Below are 18,460 nucleotides of genomic sequence, written 5' to 3'. Positions count from 1 at the left end.
GAAGTCTTTCTGATGAGAGGGGTGAGGGTACAGGGGGAAGGTCCACGGTTCTGGGAAGTGGTGGCAAAGTGCAGTGTGTCCTCCACCACCTTCACAAATCCCCTGCTGCAATGAAGTGAGGAGAAGTCATAGCTTGATGGAGTGATGCTGGGAGTGAGCCAAACGGGCAGAGAGGGGCTGCATTGTGGTGGTGTCTGCAGGATGGTGAAGATGTGGAGGTGAGACACTGGTGTGAGAAAGATCAGAAATGAGTCCTGCCTCAGCCCCCCAAAAGACTAATTTCTCTGTTTACAGGGATATGTGGCCAACAGGCTTGGGGAGAAGGGAGAGGTGGATTCAAGTATACCATTTGTACGTAGTAGATGTTTTGGGGGATTACCTTGGCAAACCAGATCTTCAGGAAATAAAGTGTGACCAAACTCCACCAAAGCCAAGCCACCAGTTTCCAAGATTTAAAGTCATTTAAAGTTTTTTTTTTTTTTTTTTTTCTCTTGCATGGCAGCCTTCTCTACTCTCTCTGCTTCAAAAAATCCCAGTGCTTAAATCAAACAGGTAACAAGTCCTGAGCTTTGCAACGTAGGATGTTTCTAAAATCCTCACATGGATGAGCATCCCCTTGGCCAAATGGAGAAAACATCCTATACCGTGATACTCACAGAGCCAGCCAAATGGGTTTTATCAGCTATAGCAATCTCCATTTTGGCTTCCATGGTGGGAAATGAGCTGGGAATCTCCAGAGTGAGAAGCCAAAGTTTGTTAAACTGGGATTTTAAGCCACATTAGTGGTGAGTTGCACTTACAACGAATGCAGCTGATGGTTTTGAGGTGGTTTTTGGTGCTTGTACTGACACCAAGCTCTTGATGTCTGCTCTGACTGCCTGGAGCCTGGCATCATCACCAGCATAAAGGAGAAATTTACATCCCTTACATTGCTTCCTTCAAAAATAAAGCTCTCTTGCTACCTGAGTGGGCACTAAGGTGATCTGTCTGTCTTGGAAGTCTTCTGCTGAGTTGGGACTCGTCTCCCCATGTTGGCCTTAATGGGACTTTCCAAAAATCTAGGCAAAAGACGTCCCAGTTTTGGGATATTATAGCAAACTCTAATAGATGGGATCTGAGCAACATGTCAATCTAAGGGGCAACATGTTTTTGGCGAAACTTCCTGGTGAAAATGTAGGAACTGAAGGAACATTTATGGCAATGAAGCCAGTGCCTGTGAATGCTGAGATATCTGGGCAGGTAGGTGGGGTTTTTGTGAGTTGCTGTATTTTGTGGCTTCCTAAATTCCAGTTCTGCTGAAATGTAGACACCTAAATACCTTTGCAAATTTGGGTCTTAAAGCCTAGGTTTCAGTTCAAAGTTTTCTCTATACATGTCCAGAAAGTAGCTTAAAGTGATGTTAGCCTGTAGCCATCACAGCCTAGTGAAAGCATCATCAGATGGTTCCTCAGAGTTAATTCATGCATTCATTATTAATGTGTGCCTGGAATTTCAATTTACTCTCATTAAAATGTGATTGATGGTAAAGATACAGCCGATTACGGTCACACCGCACCGTCTCTTTCCTTGCACTCAGCAGAACTAGCCCGATGCTGCTTCATGGGCAAAGTCAGGCCTTTTGCTTTGCTTTCTGTGCAAAAGAGAGACTTTGGCAGGAGGCTTGCTGGCCTCTCTGTAGTAACTGCTCTTCCTTTCCTTCTTTTAAAATAAAGAGTGCTGTTAATTCCTTGCCAGTAGCAAATTAGGCTGCAAATTGACAGAAATTGAGAGAAATGCAGAGAAAACACATGAAATGCCAGTGCTGGGCTTGTGGTTTTAAATCAGGCACCAGTAAAGGGATGCTCGAGGGGGTGATGTTGGTACCCCAACGCCCCAGGCTGGCTATGAGGACTTCTTTGATGTTCCACGGACCAGCCTCGCTGTGCCGTGGCCACAAGCATCCCCCTCCAACCGCGGGCGGTGATTTCCCTCGTAGCCTGGCCAGGCTCCAAGCTACGCTGGGAGCCAAGCCCTGGCCTGCAGTTAGCCAGGAGTTAAGGCCTCATTAGTTTCTTACTCCCGTGTCAGCAGGCTGTTAGCAGGCTCTGAATTGGCAAACCGGCTTCTGGAGACGAGCCAGCTGACAGCCGCGCTCGGGGCTTGGCCTCCTGCAGCCGGCGTTGGTGCCGTTCAAGAGAGGCATTTTGTACACATCCCTTGATGCTGGTTCCAGCTCCGCTCGCCTTCTTCTCCCAGAGGAACCTGCTCACGTTAGGTTTGTGCGGCAGAGAGTCCTGGGAGCTCCTGGACCAGGCTCCACTGTTGATCCAGGCTCCTGGGGTGATGTTTCTCCACCAGCTTCTTTTCTTCCTGGCTACCCTCTGCTCTCCAAATTCCCAGGTGTCCTGATGCAGAATAAGCTCTTCTTGGCTGCTCAATTCCCCGGAGAGCCATCTGTAATCCGTCTTGTTGTGCTGGATATTGCTTTCCTGCGTGAAGCAAACATCTGAAGAGTTGACTACCCTTTCATCTCTTGAGCTGAATTTTCAATGCTAAGTTGGAGTCAGCGGAGTCCAACCTGGACTTCACACCTTCTTCAAGGTAGCTCCAGCCTCGGACTGCGAAGAGCCACTCTTTTCATCTGGCACTAGATGCCAAATCCACTGGCAAGAGCTTTCCGCTCCTTACATGTGAGTGGGGGAAGCGCTGTTGCAAATTGTGCTTAAAATTCAAGCCGGCAGGAAAGCTCTGAAATGCCTTTGAAAAGCTGAGCAAAACGTTTTTGTAAGACTGTGCGGCCTGTCCCTGGAGAAAGGAGAACCGCTGGTGTCCCAAATGTGGTTGGTTTTTTTCACCTGTTGCCTCTTGATCTCATTCCTGCCTTTATTTTTTTTTCCTGTACTTAGATCTCCTCGTTAATACGGTCCATATGTTTATTACCCTTCAAGTGAAAGCAACGCCAGCCTTCACACCACACGCTCCTACCTTGCAGTGTTTTCCCAGCGTGCAGCGGTTTGCAAGGAGGAATTTCAAGCCTTTTCATAATTTGCAAAGGTGGCAATTAGATCACTGCCTCTAAACTGCCTCTTGCAGTGAAAATAAACTCCCATTTCCTTTGCTCTCCATCATACCGATAGCCAGGAATTTCTGAATGCTTTGTGTCATTCTCTAAAGCCCTGTCCCTCCAGGGTAATTACAGAGCATCTGAGACAAGGTCATGAATCAAATGTACAGTTCTCTAGGTCAGATGGAACCATTTCTTTACAAAGCAAAACCTCTCTCATTTTTTTTTCTTCCTCCCCCCCATATTTACACACTATTCTGTTCCAGCACGCCACCACCTTGGTTGCTTTCTTTACTGTAGCACTACAGATAGGGGAGGTTTTCTGCCCTGAAAAATGGACTGTTTTAGATACAGCAGGAGGAATGGAGGTGTGGGGGTCCTTTTCCTTCTTCTTGCTCTGTTGTCCTTCTCATTCCTCGTGGTTAAGGAGACAAATGCTAAGCACCGTCTGGTTTTCTGTGCAATGCTCATGCAGCAGGGAGGTTGTGGGTTTCTTATGGACGTGCAATTACAGATAGAGAAATGGAGGGGCATTTTCCAGAATGAATTTGTTGTCAGTGAGAGCCATTATTGAACAACACCGAGTTCATCTTTCAGGGAAAATCCCATCTCAGGACAGCAAGGTTTTACGGGCTGAAGTTATGCTGTGTCCCACTTGTTTATAAGGAATCAGCTCTGCAATGATGAGCTTAAAAGGGTGTTTCTGGGTGTCTCAGGACACTCGGTGCCACATTCTGGAAAGCTACGAAAGCTCAGCAGAGATCACATCCATCTTACCTCCAAGAAAATAAAAATATAAAGACTGTAGGAGCTAGAGCAACTAAAGAACAGGAGGAGAGAGTCCAAATAAACTGTTTATGAAGAAGTTTTGCAACTCCTAGTTAGTAAAGCCCAGTAATATTTCGGGATAGGTGAAACAGAGACTAAATGAGAAGAAAATATCCCACAGAATGTGGAGGAACTACATTTAGCCAGAGGTCTTGAGCAGAAGGGATCAGGTACAGTATTTCTTTCAGAGGCAGAAAAAACTGCTGCTGAAAGCAGAGATATCAACAGTCTGTCCGAGTTACCCTATGGATTGCTGTTCATTCATGCTAACAGCTTTGAACAAAGGGAATTCAACAGAAATTTCACCAGCAAGTGGCACTTCTTCCAGACCTGTGCTATCAGGCAGGAAGCTCAATACAGATTTGAGACGTTTGGGATCTGAAACTTGAGTAATACAGAAGACCTAGTGGACTTCCTCTCAGACTCTCTAAATGGCAGAATTCAAATCTTCTTGCTTCTGGATTTGACTTCAGGAATGCCAAAATTTCATTAAGTGTTTCTTTAGGCTTTTAACATGAATTATCGCAGTCTGAGACGGGAGCATTATCACAGCGTCTTCATTCTGGAGAGCTGACACCTCCTCCTCTTTCAACAAAAGAAGGGGATGCAAAGTTGGGAACACGATGAACCCCATGGTTCATAGGGTTAGGGGATTATGGATAGGGTTAGGGGATAGTTGTTGCCCTGGTTCAGAAGATGTTTGGGGGTTGCATTATTCTCTCTAATTCTTTCCAAGTAGATAGTAAATGTACAATTTTCTGCTTCTTTTTTGAATGTGGGAGCTCTGAGATCAGGACAAACTGCTTTCTACTTCATGATAAAATGCTTCCTTTTATGAATGATAATGAGCTTTTGCCATATGCAAAGGGAGGCCACATTCCCAAAAATACGTGATGGGATTTCCATCTCCTCAGGTGATGGCAGTCAATGATTCAACCCTGTCTTGTGTATAGCACAGGATTAAAAAATAGTGTGCACTAGGATCGACGGGTTTCTTATTTCAACACCAATTCTTGGTTAGCACCTTAGACCTTTCCTCTCGTGTCCACACAGTCCAACAATGACATATCTGTACCACTTCCATGGTTAAGACAAAGTTAGGGTAGAGCCAAACTCATGGAGCAACAAGATAGTGAGGAATCCTGCTGGTATTTATTTCACAGTGGTACTCTTGAACATTTGTCTAAGCCATCATGCAGAAGGAGATTTGTCTACCTTGAAAAAAGTGTCTAGAAGGAGATCAGAAAAGAAAGAGACCAGGAAGTTTTCATAGCTGAGCTGAATTTTGCACTCATTTCTCATAGCAGTAATCACATTGATTTTTGGAGTGTCTACTTGGACAACAGGTATAACGGAGCAAGGCTGTGAGCTCTGGTCTGTAGTTTGCGCTAGGAAAGGACTTGCTGATCAAAAAATATGTGCTGACTTCAAGAAAATGGAGCTCTGGATTTGCAGTGACTCTGTAAGCCAAGCAGCAGAGGAAGCGGGGAGATGTGGCTTGTGCCATCGTGGAGGAACCCTAGCACAACCACCAGCTTCAGCTTAAGACCCCGGATTACCTATTTACTGGAAACGATTTCCCAAAGAGTTGGCCCTTCTCTCAATTACACAAACAGATGTCTCCTAAGCTTGCATGGAAGGAAACAAAGCCTTCCCTTCCCAAAGGAGGCTGGAAAGATCCTGTTTTCTTACGATACTGATGGAAGCTCTGGATGCTCAGCCCTGTACCTGGTTTTATGCTCAAGGAGCATTTTATACTACTTATGGACACTCTATATCCATGGAGTGTGCGTTTTCTGTGATACGGCACTAGAAGAATACCAATTTTTTAACCCTCTGGAAAGTTGCATTTCTCCTGTACTTTGGAGGGGAAAAGTCCCAGGTTAAAGTTACTACAAGCGACTCCAGCTATGCAACCCATGTGCACGTGGATTTATATAGAATATGGCCATGCTGTACCTCCTGGATTAACTCCTTCCTCAGCATGTGAAAGGACTGCAGAGGAAAAACACAGAGGCATGTGTGAACGAACACTCGCAGCCACCGTTTTGTTGCTGTTTCACTCTGGTTCATTCTGCCTTCATGCACAAGGCGGTGTCTGTGTGTAGAAAAGTGAGCTGGCAGGGGAAGGAAAATCTAGCCCAGCATTAAGATTTAAAAGCTTTCTTGGAGCTCCAAGCAAAATGGCAAGGCTGGCTTCTAATTTTGGACTTCAGCATACAAAGAGGCATCTCATACCTGGCAAGTGAAGAAGCTCCCCTAGGTCTAGGTGTTAGTGGCCTGGGAACGAATACACTAGATTTTCTGTTTCCATTTGCATGGGGATGCAAATGAAAATTTGAAACACCTGCTGACTATTAAATCTGAATGAACTTGCTGGGGGAAAAGAAAAGGGAGCTGGGGCGGGGGGGGGGAGAAATCTACTGCTGTCTTTGCCATGTTTTACATTTGGCACTCATATATTTGGTAAAATCATCAGCTGTCTGGGAGTCTGCCAGTTGCTTAGCAGCAGAACAGCTCTCCTGATGCTCTGGAGAACTCCATCTAGGGACATCTCAGAGGAAAGTATTGGGCCATTATTGCTCTCAAATAACCTTTTTTTTCTTTCCTTTCTTTTTTTTTTTTTTTTTTCTTTATCCATGAATTATAACAGCGAATAATTTACAGAGAAAATACATTGTTCCTTGGTAATTCAGTTTAAGGATGTATAGGAGCAGTCTTGATGTCTTATTTAGAGTACTGTGTTATTCACAAAATTTATCTGGGTCTTCTTGCTGCCAGTGCTATCATGGGCATGTGTTTGCACATTGAATAAGACATATGTATCATTCTGGTTTGTTGATAGCCTCATGGATCAATAGCTGTCAGTGGATTATAGATAATCTGAACCTTGTATTATTGCTTGTGGGGTGTGTGTGTGTGCAGAAATTCAGATAACACAATAAATAAGTAGGCATGTGGGCATTTGTTTTGTTCTGCGCTGACATCCAGCTAAGCCAGAGGTACCACTTTACAGTTTTCTGTGCAGCACTGTATGACTGGCTATGAAGACAGCACAGGAAAATCAGTACAGAGGTATGGGCTGGCTGTCACAGCGGTGCTCCAAAAGCCGCCGATGCCATCGTCGTGTTCCTGAGCACCCCAGAACTGACGCAGGCTTAACTAATTGTAAATCCCTTTCTGTCTCTTTGTGGTCCTGGTCAGCCAAGCCCCATTTTGGAAGGTATACGAGCTCTCACCAAGCACAGCTGGATCCAGTGGTGCAGCAGCTGTAGCTGATGCTTGAGCAGATAATGTGTGGGTGAATAGTTTGGAGAAGACTGATGACACATGGGCCTGGACAGGAACAGAAATTCAGCCCCCCAGCAGGGGCCAAGTCCTTATGAAGAGCACTGAGATCACATCCTGTGTGCTCTACGCTGCTCTACAACCTCCGCTTGGAGAACTTCATCCAGCTTCATCCAGACATCTGTCCCAGCGCAGCCACTGCACCTTCTGCAGACTGCTCTCCAGGCACACAAATTCCTGTTGGCCGACCTCAGAGTAAGAGATGCTCTTCCATACAGGGCCATGCCCGGTGGCTAGACGTGCAGGGTGCTGTCACGTCAACGCACGCACCCCCTCTGACTCCCATCGGGGCTGAGCACGGCACTGGGCCACGGTGTCTTCTTACAGCTCAGCTTCCCCCCTGCTGCAGCTCAGCGCCAGAAGAATCAGAAAACCCGGTGACTTCCCAACAGGCCTTCAACCCTGTCACGCAGCTTAGTTTTGGAGGCTGTCAACAACATTTCCTTTGGGGACCAAAGCTCACAGAGAGTCTCGGCCCCTCCTCTACATTGCAGCCCCATTGCCAGCAGCCAAAATCCACCCCCTGTGTTCCCTGCTGTCTCCTATGCCTGTTTCCCATCTACTCCCTGCACGTGCTTATCCTCACTTGGAGCAGTCCTTCATGGGTTGCCTCCCTGTGATCCCGACGTTGATGCAGGAGCTGGTGCCAGCCCCATGCTCCAACTCATATTGGTTCCAAAGCACCTCCTGTTGCCTTGCCTCAGAAGAAGGGCCCACGACTTTCTTTCCTCCACTTGGCTTTTTGAACACATGCCCCAAATTCATTTTTTATCTCTGGTTGGCCTTCCCAGGATCACTGCGTGGCTAGCACACACCTCCCTGTTGGCCCCAGCGTGGCATGGCAGGCTGCAGATGAATGTAGATGTGGCACGTGGGACGGACAGAGGTCGGTTTTCTAACCAACTTGCTCTGGGGTCTGTTGGCATCCATTCAAGCAATTTTTCACTCAACCTGGAAATTCCTATCTATTGCTGTAAAGGTAATGGGTAATGTTATGCAGCACTGAGGATAAATCCAAGGCCCCAGTGATTCCCGTGCTGTAAAGAGGCATTTTGAACTTCTGGCTTTCGATTTGAGTGATGGAGCCCGCTTGAATTGAGCGTGTTGCTTTACCAAAGCTCACTTCTTCCAGCTGGCACGGGGAGGTTTGGCTGCCTTGCGTCTGCTTTGCACCTCATCAGCAGTGAGGATGATGCTGGAATCAATTTAGGTGGTGATGGGGTAGACGGCGCGTGAGGCAGAGCAGGATGTTGGGAGTGGCTCTGCATCTGTCTCGCATCATGGATGGTTCCAGGGGTCTGGCAGGGGGGTTTAGACCGACTGCAAGGAGAGTGGGCTTGGGGAGCAAGGAGCACATGGGTCCTCGGTGCACGGTCATGCCTGGGATTGCAAATGGGGAGGCAGCAGCATATAATGTTCGAGGTCATGGCACGGCATTGGGTGTTGCAAGTGCTAATCTCTTTTGATAAGTCTTTGTCCCTAACTTGTGTGATTTGGATCTGTTGCTTCATCGGATCCTTAAGCTCTTTCTGTGGTTGATAAAATGCCCAAAATGGTGGTGCTGGATCCTGTGAGGTGTGGTACAGCTTAGCATTTAGAAAGCAGTGTAAGGCTGGTTTATCACTAAAAGGAACCTTAGGACAGCCAAAGCACTATTATAACCTTAATTCACAGAGTAACTGAGGTTGGAAGTGACCTTCGTAGGTCATTTGTCAACTCCCTTGTAGTCCTAAAGCAGGGTAGAGCTTGCCTGTGCTGCAAACTTGCAGTGTTTCTTTACTGGGCATGCATGGTTAAATGCTTTTGAATTTTTATGGTATTGTTTCCCTGCAAAATGCCTTCTATTGCCTGTCTGGTCTGTGTATCTTCTGAGTTTCAAGTAGCTGATTGGGCTGAATTGTGCCAAAGTGCAGAGTGGGGCCTTTCCTCCGCACCCCCCTGCTCTGTGGAAAAGTGCCTGGAAAACAGTTTGATTCAGAGCAGATTTCAAGCTTGTGGATCCTCAGCAGGACCAGGATTATATCTGAGGGCTCTAATGGGTGTGGGGAGATGGCACAGCATGCGCAGAGATGGCTGAAAGCCTTCTGAGCTGGGACAGTTGCCACCAGCTGGCTTTGCCATGAAACCCAGGGCCATCAACAGGCCTTGGCCGGGCAGAGGGACCCCAAATGGCTCTGCTGTGCCAGCAGAAAGGCCGAGGTGAGCAGATGAAGGAGGTAACACCAGCAGCTCTGGCACGTCCACCACAATCAGGTCTCCAACACGACTGCAGGCCTCATCTTGTGAGGAGCCCTGGTGAAGAAGCCCGTCGGTGTGAGAGGCCTCTTGGACAGCCCAGGCTGACAGGGTCGGGCCACGTCCTCACCCTTTTCTTCAGACCTGCTTTTGTTTCCCGGGCTTTGGAAACTTTCCTCCAACCCACACCCCTCTTAGAAGCCCTCAGCCATTCCTTTGGCCTCCATTTAAATAATAATGCAACCCGTTTGGTAGTTATCTGCCTCCTACCCAGCGCCTCATCAACAGGGCAGAGAGCTTATTTCTGCTTCACATGGGCCGGCACCCTGGTTTTTTGCAATCTGTGAAAGGCTAACAGAAGAAAGCTGGTTGCTATCTGTGCTGTTGCTTAATCCTCAGTCTCCAATTCCCGCTATCAGCACTATCAGTGAGACTTTTCTCTCTGCCACCATGTTGCAGAACAGCAGATAACATAATCCTAAATCCCAGGTACAATTTTGCCCCTTCTGCCATACCGAGCTTATTTTTGAAAGTCTCTTGCATCAGATGAATCACAGCTGGTAATATTCTCCTTCAGCCTATATTTCCTTGGTATCAAACCAAGCCCCATGTGCTTTGTGCTGCTTTATTTTCTCAAACTATTTTCAGTTTTCGTCTGAAAACCTCTTTTAATGTGGCCATGCGTGTAAGACTTTCTGGTAAGAAGAATTAAAAAAAAAATCCATGATGCATCTTTTTCTCCTAAGGAGTTCTGATTTATGACTAATAAGAATTATTCTTGCTGCCCATAAAGTAATTTTTCCAGCATGTTGGATAACACACAGGGTAAGATTAGATCCAAATTCCAGATAGCTGTGAATTTATCAAGCCATCTAAGACGTACATGTGCACATGCACACAAATACACTTTAAAAAGAATCAGTGGGCCATTTTTTTTTTCTGTTACGTAAAGTAATTTAATAAAATTCATTAAGTTTCCTGGGCTGGCTACCAACAGAGGCTGGGATATGGCTCAGCGGCTGCATCTGTGTTGGCATTGCCGTGATCACCTGCGCTCGTCCTCAACCAGACCTCTCTGTGCTCCCATTAGAAAACAATAGTAATATTATATGCTTTATTTCGTATTAACATACTCTTGCAACCCTAATGTCTGCTTTACTTACAAGCAATAAGCTCTTACAGGAAGAGACTTTCATCCTAAACCGCATCACAGTAGAAAACACATGGTTCATGAAGGCATTTCGTTGGAAAAGCCCCAGTGGTCTGGGTTTAAGCCTTACGGAAAGGAGCTACGAGCCAGCCTCCGTATTCCCGTGGGTGCTCACGACACGTTTATTCAGGGAAAGACTGTAGCTGAGCTTCAGGGGTTAAAGCATTAAGGAGGAAGGGTAGGAGGAGGCCTTTTTTCTAGGGAAGGAGCAGCTGTGGCACGGGGTTTTCATGGACGCAGCTGTGACCCTGCCAACTCCACTCATCCAGGCTGACTCGGAAATCACAGGCATTATTGGTTTGCGTGCGCATGTGGGTGTAAAACCTTTTCCCCACACCCTTAGAGTGTGTTTATTTCTTCAAGGTTAGGAAAGTCTTCTCCCCCCGCCCAGCATTTCCAAGTGACAATGCCCACTTGACAGCGTGACACCAGAGGCAAGAACTGGAGGAAAATCTCCGCACATCTGAGGTGTGGGAATAAGGATAAGCAACCATGCTGTCACCTATGAACCTCGGTGTCTCTCCTGTCCCAGGTTGCTGGGGAGAAAAATTTAGCCTTTTACTGCTTAAAGCATCCACCCTGCTAACGGGGTGCGGGGTCCTGGGTGGGCTGCAGTACCTGATGGCACCTCCTATTCCTGCTGCTACCTGGCATTGGTGGCTACTGAAAACCCTTTAGCCAGCTCCACACAATGGGAACAAGATTTGGCTACGTTATAGAAGCCACCAAAAGTGGCTTCTGCTTCCCTAATATCTCACGTCTTTAACAATAAATGATTACTTATGTGATTTGAAAGCATCTTTTGAGTCAAGTCAAATAAAGGGCCAGAAATGGCTATAGCTGAGATTTTCCAAAGTCATTTTGGGTATTTCTTGGTTTGGGTACCTAACTTGCAATGTCCTCATGGTGCAAAAAGCCTATGCTTTGCTCCATTGGCACATGTCAAGTTGCTCATAGAAAGACCTCTAAAATTGTCCAGTGACTCTGGGAGGTCTTCCTGCCTGCTTCTCTTTGTAAATAAAGTTTGTCATCAAATGCGTAATAAATGTATATAAAAGCCCACTTTCTTTTTTGTGTCTTTTTGGGGGGAACTAAAACAAGTCACACACAACGATCAGTTTTTGGGACTCCAGACTTAAACATTATTGTTTCTCCATCACAGCAGGAGAGGAAGAGGCAGCAACAACTAATGGCAGAGGACTATGAGCAGCTGGAATGAGGTAAAATCCAGGAAAACTGCGATGCTTTGATAGGCTTTATCCCTACCCCGGGGTCTGAATAGCTTTTCCATTTCACGAAAACACCTGTAGAAGGGAGGTGCTTTTCTCTTCCCCTTGCTTAACTGTAACAAGGAACATGCTGTGAATAAAAGGTGCTTCCAAGAGCATCTAGAAATATTTCCCACCCCAAGCAGAGATTGGTGACTCCTGCTGCGAATGCTCTGCAGCATCCAAAAAAAAAAAAAAAAAGTGAAAAACGTGGGGAAAAGGAAACTCATCTAGGATGTTTTCATGGCTGGGGTGGCAGCAGGTGGTGGAAATGAGGGCTGGATGTTGGGGAGCAGTGGGTGTCCTGTGATGATGATGCTTTACCCTGCTGCGAATGCAATGCCACTGACCCGGAGCATCCTCTCAAGTCTGCGGTGGCTCACAGAGATTTTGTTTCCAGCTGTCTCTGTGCCTCTTGCAATGTGAGCAACCTGGGTAAAGGCTAAACTTGGTCTGTTAAACCTCCTGCGGTGGGGGATGATTCCCATCTGGGTGGTAGGTATCCTGCCTGGCTCTGGAGGGAACCTCAGACTTTTAGTTGCTGCTTGAGTCCATTTGCTTTGCTGTCATTTTTGTGATGCTCATTTGCAGATAGCTGGCCACGGCCATTTCACGAGTGGACAAGACCCTGCTGAAATGACATCTAGGGCAACTTTGGTGTGTCTGGTAGGTGAACTCATCCCCTTCTATAATTAAACCACGGGAAAATGACCTTTACAAGACTGGAGAGCAAGTGAGCTCCGGAGCCTGTGCTGCCTCTGGCATGGAGCTCAGGAGAGGCTGTGTCTCCCACCTGGCCCTACCTTTATTTTGAGGGGTGGATGGCTCTGTAGTTGCAGTAAGATTGCACTGCAAGAACTTGCCATGATCAGACACAGATTTTCTATATGACCTCGGTCCAACCACTTAATCTTTCAGCATTTCAGTTTACCGTGGGAATAACAAGGCTTCAGCTTCCTTGGGGATGTGTCCTTAGTGTCTGAGAGGGGCTTGGGGACCACAGGAGAGACGGATGCTATGTGACGTGGCACTGATACGTGCTACAAACAGCTCTAAGCAAGCTGCTCTTCCCTTTCCTGTCTGCAAGCACGCACCTCACTGGTGCAGTTTGCTGTTCAGCCAGTCCTGGGTGCAATATTTTTTTGAGAGATGGTAAATATGGCCATCTAATGATGCCACTTTTACAGAACAAGATTTACCCCAGCTATTAGGAGTGCTCCAGCGTCGTCTTTTGCTCTGATTCTTTCCCTTGCTGCCCCTCTAACCAGGACACGTTCGGTATATTGCTCTTTCCCCGACAATGTCAATTGAAGATCAGAGATTTTTTTTTATGACTTGCTTTATGAAAGCCCGAGGTTTTCTGAGCTGAAGGCAGAATAGCTTCTGTAACCTAACGTTGGCTGTTCAGCACAGGCTGCTCACTTTTCCTGGCTTCCCAGTGGCAAACTCCCAGCAAGAGCCTCAGAGAGTGATATGTGGAGAATAGATAAAAGGCATAATATGGCAGAGAAGAAAATCTGAAAGTTTTCTCATGTGTGTGTCTGTCTGTAGAGATGTATTTATTATCGGTTTCATATAATTTTATATTTTCCAACATATTTCAGATATATGGTATGATATAAAAATATGGACTCTCACGACAGTGTTATAAATGATTGGAAATTACCAGCTGGGAAGTTTGTCATCTGCAATATATAATACAATGGAAGCATGTTGCATTAAAAAAATCTATATTTCAAAAATAAAATAATAAAAAAGAAACCCTTGTCAGAAGCAATCTGTTTCCCAGGAATATTCTGGATGTAAAGGGGAGATTTATATACCCTGCAGTGTGTGCGCAGAAAATGGATGAAAACACGAGCAGCTAGTTGGTGTTAAACTGCGGTGGCATTCCTGCAGCTCTCTGCATCCAAGCCATGTGTACAGCATGGACCGCTTCCAGCCGGGGATCCAGCAGAGCTGCCTTCCTCCTTTCCAAAACTTCGGAAGGCTGCACTTCCCTGGTGGGGTTTGCATAAGTATGGGACAGATGTTTGTTAGTCAGCAATTGGCCTCGCTAAGTTTTGGACATGATTTTGGACCTTTTTTATTCCTTTTTTTCCCCCCCCTAGAGACTAAGAAATGAATGGGCTTATTTTAGATGAGGATGTGAAGAGCTGCTGTTTGTTCTTCATGAAAGAAGGAGATATTTGCATCTACGTGGAAGCAACTAGATTTTGAGCTAACGTATATTTCAGCTCAATAGTGCATCCATGGGAATACAATTCGTGTTTTCGTGCCAAATATGCAGACATCTGTCAATTGAAATAAAACCAAGTGCATTTGACTTAATAAATAGCAGGCTGTTGTTGCTAGGACTTCCCACCCAGAGAAACCGTGGCAAAGGCTACGTATTTGGCTAGTGATAACCATCGATATATGAAACAACAGTGACAGTAGGGCTAACCAAACAGCCTCATGGAAAGATGGAAAAAATCTCCAGATTTTCATCTCAGGCTTGGAAACATGCAGTCTCTCCAGTTCTCATGTGAGCCAACATGCAGAGGGCTGTGGAGTGAGAGTATAAATGGCCAGAAGTGATGAAAAATATGTTTCACACTGCATTTCTGTGAAAAATCACCTACAAGAGTGTGGTGGTGGGAGAAATGGGCCCCCTGACCTGACCAGTAAAGACTCCCATGAGTAATAGCCTGGGGTTTGAGAGGGGCAGGGATGTAAACCTGCAAGTCTTGGCCTGAACTGGCCACTGCTGGTGAGTCCCACGGGCAAGCAAGGAACACCTAATACTTTAATTCAAAGAGTAGCCTGATGTAGGAGCCCTGCCATTTTATGGCATCCTTGAACTATTTTTCCTGGCCTCTTAACCATCTGCTAGTCATTAATATTCCTTCAGAAAGCCAGGAATTTCTTTTTCCCCCAAAGAGACATTAGTTTCCATGCTTCCTTGACTCTTCACAGAGCCCCCAAGAAAATCTCTCCCAGCTACTTGCTAAAAGCTATTTTTGGGAAATAGATCCACTACTGAAGAGTAATTCCATTTTTTTTCTCCCATGCAGATGTCTTCTGCAAGGCCACGGCGCCGGTCTGTTCGCTTGGGTGGGAAAAGTGCACGTGGCCAAGGTTCATCTCCTGGAGACACTGAATAGGGTGGCACTCATGGCTCTCTCTATAGCCAAAGAAGAGAAATCTGTCACTTGTAGAGGGTGAGGCATCTGCCCTGTCTATGGATGAGATGAATCACAGCCCAATTTCTCTTGATTGGCCTTAATGGGAGAGTAAAGCAATTAGTGGAATGGATGGGGATACTTCAGGAGCCTCACGCTGGACAGGATGGATGCTTCCTTTGATCACCTCGGCTGGATAAGGACCTACGCCTCCTACATCTGACAGGTCTGAAAAGGATGGGTGAGAGCTTAGGGTTCAACCACGTGTGAAACATTATCTGTGCTCCTGGGTGGCTGGTGGCACTCTGACCTCAAGGCTGCAACAAAATCCGGGTGCAAAGTAAAGGCCTGAAAATGGACAGAGAGCTACTTCTGGGGCTGATAGTGGATTAATTCAGTCTGTTTTCAAATATACTAAAAATAAGCACAAACACTAATGGCCTCTTCAATGGTTGTGGAACGATATTATCGTTAATGGACTTCTATCCTCAAAGTCCACTCTCTGCCTAAATTTTGCTTGGTGTCATTGGACAATTTCAGGCAATATTGCTTAGGCTAATTCTGTCTGAATGAGTTAATGGCCAACATGGGCGCTCCTCTGGGGATTTCAGATGGCAGAGATGTAAAATATTTAGTGTGATAAGGACTGATACTGTTTCAAAACAGTCCTGAACAACACATCAAAACCAATTTTTGAAATGCCAGAACTATGTCTCCTGCATAACAGTATATTTACTAGCTTCTCTTCTTTACAGAAATAATGATGGAAAAAAAAAAAAGGAAAAAAACACTGAAGTCAAAAGCAGGAGTATTTGATGGATTTTTATAAATAGCGCATTTGTTCCATCATACATGCATGCACACTTTTTTTTTTCTGGAGGTGCAAAATTTCATTCTTGCCATTTCTAATCTTGCAATATTGCCACAGAACAAAACTGTGTAAGCTTTTGGGAAGGTGGCGAATGCACTTCTGGTAATGTCTAGCTGCCTTTATTAGACCATAGGCTAATTCCCAATCTTTCTATTACACAGCCTTATTTACTCTGCATTATCATTTCATTTATGGGCCCCTCAGAGCTCTCAATCACTTTGGGGAGCTCTCTAAATTTGCCTTTCATCATGTATTAATGAAGTGTTAATAGCTCACCCAAGCCATTTTTGAGCAAACACCATGTGACGTGCTTGTTTTGTGCAAGCAACCCATGTGCTGTGCTGATACATGACCGGTGGGGACACAGCATATGCCACCTTACTGCTAATTTCTTCTTCCGATGCTTACTTTGCTTGCACATTTTGTCCTGGCCCTCTGGGGGCTGGCGTGGACTTCTCCACACCAAGCTGAAGTCCTGAAGCTCTGCACACAACTTTGGGTGGCAGAGGGCAGGAGAATGAGGCAGAATCATTCAAAATCAGGAATTTCTGGAGGCAGATCCAAGGGCTGACCAGGGCTGAGATGTGTATAAATGCCCTCCTGGATGAATCCCCCCCCCTAAACTGTGATTATGAAAGACTTCAACCAGGCTTTGCAGAGCTGGTAGGGTTGGCAGGAGATCTAGATTTGCACATACCTGGTTTGTTAAGCATCCAAAAATTGGGTAGAGCATCACATGGAGAGGTGGTTAGCAGTGGTGGTTCATTCTGTCTGTGTGTTTGGGTCTGGTCATCAATTATTTCTGATATGCTCTTTCTTCCATCCAGACAGAGACAAATAATTCCTTTTATTTTAAAGCAAAACCAAACCAAACCAAACCAAACCAAACTGTCCTGGTGAATTAGTTGAGCTAGGTTAAAAAAAATTAATAAACATTTGCCTTCATGGCATCTTCATTTTTATTTGCGATTATTATTTTTTTTTAAATGAGCAAGTTCCAAATGCAAAGGGAGAAATCCAACCCTTTTTGCCCATTCCTTTCAGTATTTAGGAAACATTTCCAAATTCCTCCTATTGTCTCTTGTGAGGTTCTCAGTTTAGGTGAGTTTGCTGAAAAGGAGCAAGAGGGTGAGGAAAAAATGAGAAGCTATGTACAATGATTTATATTTTCTTATATTCTCTCTCTCTTTTCATTTTATGTTTATTTTTATTTTTTTTTTTGTCTTCATTAGCCACCTAATGCCCTGACCTGGAAGTACTTTGAATTAGTAGTACTACAGTAACACAGAGAAGAATAAAATCTTGAATCTCTGGGGGGATCTACTCATGGGCATCATACTAATGAAGCAAACTGTTGCAGGATCAGGCTGCTGTGCTCATGCAAGTGATGGGAAAAGGCACGGTGATGGATCTTAAAAACGCTTTCAGGAAGAGCTTATTGACAGGTAGTTAATAAATGAGCACATTTCAGACATCAGTGCCATGTGAGGGAGATGGTGAGGAGGCTTCTGCAGAGGTTTTATTGTCCCTCACCCTCCCCTAAGCCAACTGGCAGCTTTTATTAACCCCTGCTGAGCAGTCCCCAATGCCCCTGTGCTGTCAAGGCAGGGGGAAAGGGCAGCAGGGAGCTTCGTGGGGATAATGGAAACTCTTCTGTGGGATGGACCCTGAGTGCTGTGAAGGACTGGGATAGACAACACCTTCCTGGTGAGCAGACCTCGTTATTAATTCAGCGTTCCCATTAACAAGGAATTACCTAGGCAGCCAGCCCCCTCCAAAGGACAGGGATGTGTTTCTGGCAGCTTTTGCATCCCCACCTGCACCACACCATGGATTTGTGTCGGAATATCCATCCCAGAGCTCAGCTGAAGGACCGTCATAGCCTTTAAACACGTTCAAGGAGCACGGTGCCTCCTTTTTTTATGCATCTCCCATGAATTCTCCAGGATACGTGGTGGGATGCGACCCCCTTAGAGCTGACCTTTTAATAACAATAAAATCACTCAGTCGTGCACTTTATTTTGATTTATCATTGCACAACATAAAGGGATTATATATCAAAGGAGGCGCTAACATGATAAGGCTAATAGGAAGAGACTGAAGGAAGATGGGGAATAGTACTGGAAGAGGTTTCATTGGTATTTTCAGTCAAAAGAGATAGGAAAGCATGGCTTATCTTGAATGGCCCTGGGAAGGATTTGTTTTTTTCTCCTTCCCGGCAGCTGAAATTGCAGAGATCATGTCAAAACAGACTCATATTCAAAAAAAATGTACAGGCTATGTAGAATCCATCTCCAATAATTGGAGGTAGTGGACGTTTTCTATGGGCTTCAGCTATGTTATTGTTTGCATTTAAATTATTTTCAAAAAGGAGATTTATCCAGAGGCTTCATATATTCTGATTTTATTTCTTTTTTTTTTTTATTATCAAGGCACTTTGATCCACTGGCATAGCAAATATCAGAAGTTAGACTTACAAATACTTACAGATTT

General features: G+C 45.4%; 1 long non-coding RNA gene across 2 annotated transcripts; it reads left to right on the top strand.

Annotated features, from left to right (window-relative positions):
- Nucleotides 1–9,591: 9,591 nt before the first annotated feature.
- LOC106039853 (uncharacterized) lies at nucleotides 9,592–16,064 on the top strand. 2 transcript variants are annotated; one of them, XR_001209522.3, is made up of 3 exons: nucleotides 9,592–11,884; nucleotides 12,524–12,598; nucleotides 14,989–16,064. It is a non-coding gene; the product is annotated as an uncharacterized lncRNA (long non-coding RNA). The 2 variants fall into 2 exon arrangements; XR_010828453.1 differs by lacking the exon at nucleotides 14,989–16,064 and adding an exon at nucleotides 13,201–13,987.
- Nucleotides 16,065–18,460: the final 2,396 nt, after the last annotated feature.

This window comes from Anser cygnoides, chromosome 1 (assembly GCF_040182565.1).
Source record: "Anser cygnoides isolate HZ-2024a breed goose chromosome 1, Taihu_goose_T2T_genome, whole genome shotgun sequence".
In the NCBI taxonomy this organism is placed as follows: domain Eukaryota; kingdom Metazoa; phylum Chordata; class Aves; order Anseriformes; family Anatidae; genus Anser; species Anser cygnoides.
The sequence above is the reverse complement of the archived record's forward strand: the minus strand, read 5'-3'. Positions and strand labels throughout refer to the sequence as shown.